General features: G+C 58.1%; 1 pseudogene; it reads left to right on the top strand.

Annotated features, from left to right (window-relative positions):
- The first annotated feature begins 402 nt into the window (after positions 1-402).
- On the top strand, positions 403-2236 carry LOC125555585 (uncharacterized; annotated as a pseudogene).
- The last annotated feature ends 282 nt before the right edge of the window (positions 2237-2518 follow it).

Raw genomic sequence — 2518 nt, 5'->3', positions numbered from 1 at the left:
CTCCCATCTCCACAGAGTCGATGTTGCCCAAACCTACTCCTCCCAACCTGTACCGAGGCCCCCGTACTCTAGAGGCTGGTACGACATCACCCCAACCTGTACCAAGGCCCCCGTACCTCCCAGCTCGTAGGGGCGGATTGAGCGCGCGCCTCGCCGCCTTCCCCTGACGGCGTGGATTGGGACGAGCTCGAGCTGTCCACCAACAACGAGGGGCGGCACAAGAATCCATTCATTGCTTGCATGGACTTGTTTTCAAAATGGAAAAGGGGGAAAGGTTTTGGATTCAAATTTCAAATTGACAGAAGTCACACACACACACACACACAGCCTGGTCAAAAAGGAGGGAAAAGACCAATGAGCGGGCACGCAAAGTCGCAGACAGGTCTACAGTCTCCAGAGTCAATGAGCACGCAACCTCTACACCCCTGCAGGCTGCAGCGTACAGGCTACGCTCCAACGGACCGCACCAAGCTCGAGGCCGCCGCCGCCGCCATGCCCCTCCGGCGCCTCCTAGGCCTCTCCGGCCGCCTCCGCCGCCCCCTCTCCACCGTCGCCTCCTCGCACCCACCGTGCCACCGCACCCTCTCGACCGCCGCCTCCTCGGACCCACCGTGCCCCGCCCTCTCCACCGACGCCGCCTCCTCGAACCCGCCGCGGCGCCGCACCCTCTCCACCGCCGCCTCCACGCTCCCGCCGTGGGTCATCATCGACAGCACGTCGCCCGTCGACGAATCGTCGTCGGCGCCGGGCGCGCGTCTCCGCCCCGTCGACCCTCCGCGCGTCTCCAGCATCTCCGTCCCGGCGCACCTCATCAACGCCAGGGAGCGCCCCGCCGCCGGCAGCAACGTCGTCCAAGTCCTCGGCGGCCGCGTTGACGCCGCCAGCGCCGACGGCCACCTCCTCCTCACCCACTACGACACCCTCGGGCCCGAGGGTGCCCGCGACTCCTGGAACCTGACCGCCGACATGGAGGCCGAGCGCTGCATCTGCAACCCCGTCACCGGCCAGCTGCTCCGCCTCCCGTACCTCGACGGGTCCAGGAAGAGGCCGGAGTACCGCCACATGGGCCTCCTCACCAAAGCCAGCGACGGGGACGCGCCTCACCGGTTCGCCGTCGCCGAAATCGTGCACCAGCGTGACCGCGTCGTCATCGACCGGTTCCTCCCGGAGACTGGCAGGTAGGAGCTGGTGCTCGGCCTGCCGTGCCACCCGCCGCTCAAGTGGGAGATGGAGATGAACCAGGAGACGGTGGCCTTCCGCGACCGCCTCTGGTGGGTCGACCTCACCCGCGGCGCCATCTCCGTCGACCCCTTCAGCCACCGCCTGGAGTTCCGCTTCGTCGGGCTGCCGGAGGGCAGCAGCCTCACCCTCACGGACTTCAGAGAAGCCCCCACCGCGACGTTCATGAAGGAGGTGGCCAAGTACCGGCGCATCGGCGTCAGCGACGGGAGGCTGCGCTACGTCGAGGCTTCTCTTCACGCCCCGTTCCTGCTCAGCTCCTTCGTGCTCGACGACGACGAGGGCAGGAGCTGGACGCTGGAGCGCCAGGTGGAGCTCGGGCGGGTGTTGGAGGATGGAGGCCACCCATGCCAACAGGGGAAGAGGCCGCCGCAGATCGCCGTCATCGACCCGCTCAACGCCGATACCATCTACATCACCGTCGGCGAGCAGAAGCACATCGTCGCCGTGGACATTTACCAAGGCAAGGTGATCGCGAGCTCTCCGCTTCAACACGGATACCGTTCGCTTGTACCATGTGTGCTTCCACCCGCGCTTGGATCAAGCCGGATCCCTACCTACGGCAGGTAATCCATCACTTCCTTGTTCTGATCGATTGAGGCTTGTGCATTTAAGATACAGTACAAAATTTGTATGCGAGTGCTGATTTGTTGGTAGGATTGGTGCTATTGATCTGCTTACACCGTCTTACTGTAGATTGGCAGTTCTCTGTTTGGTAGTGGCGTTCACTCAAGCAAGTGCACATCATCTTTCTTTCTGTCATTTGTGCTTGCTCCTCTTCTTATTTTCGCAGATCGTTTTCGATTCTAGATTATCACAATGGCACATTCTCTTCTTTTAGGGTTAAATAATGTATGTTTTTTTTTTTGACTGAAGGAACTCAAAGCTCCCAATTTCATTGCCTGAAATTGATAAACAGTTAAATAATGTATATGCGCCCATGAACTATGTTCATTCATAGAACGACATAGCTATGCATGTTATTTCAATCATGTATTTCAAAATGTACAGTGTTCTACAACTACATTATATATTCATGAATCCATCTCTCAATAATCTTGTTCAGGAAGGTACCTGAAAGGTTGTTGTTTTTACATATATAAGCACTCCTGTGCAATTATTTAGTTAACTGACCACCCAAGTTTTGTCCTCTGAATAAATTTGATCCCCTGGCGGGTCACAGGCTATGTGCTATCTGTGATGAACTCTTCATGTTCTGTTGTAGTATGTTTCAGTTCTGTTCCCTTCCCTGTCACAATTGTTATCAGCAATTCACACT

Source organism: Triticum urartu, chromosome 5A, assembly GCF_056163025.1.
Source record: "Triticum urartu cultivar PI428250 chromosome 5A, HENAU_Tu73, whole genome shotgun sequence".
Classification (NCBI taxonomy): Eukaryota; Viridiplantae; Streptophyta; class Magnoliopsida; order Poales; family Poaceae; genus Triticum; species Triticum urartu.
Note: the sequence above shows the minus strand (reverse complement) of the source record. Positions and strands in the feature narration are given on the sequence as shown.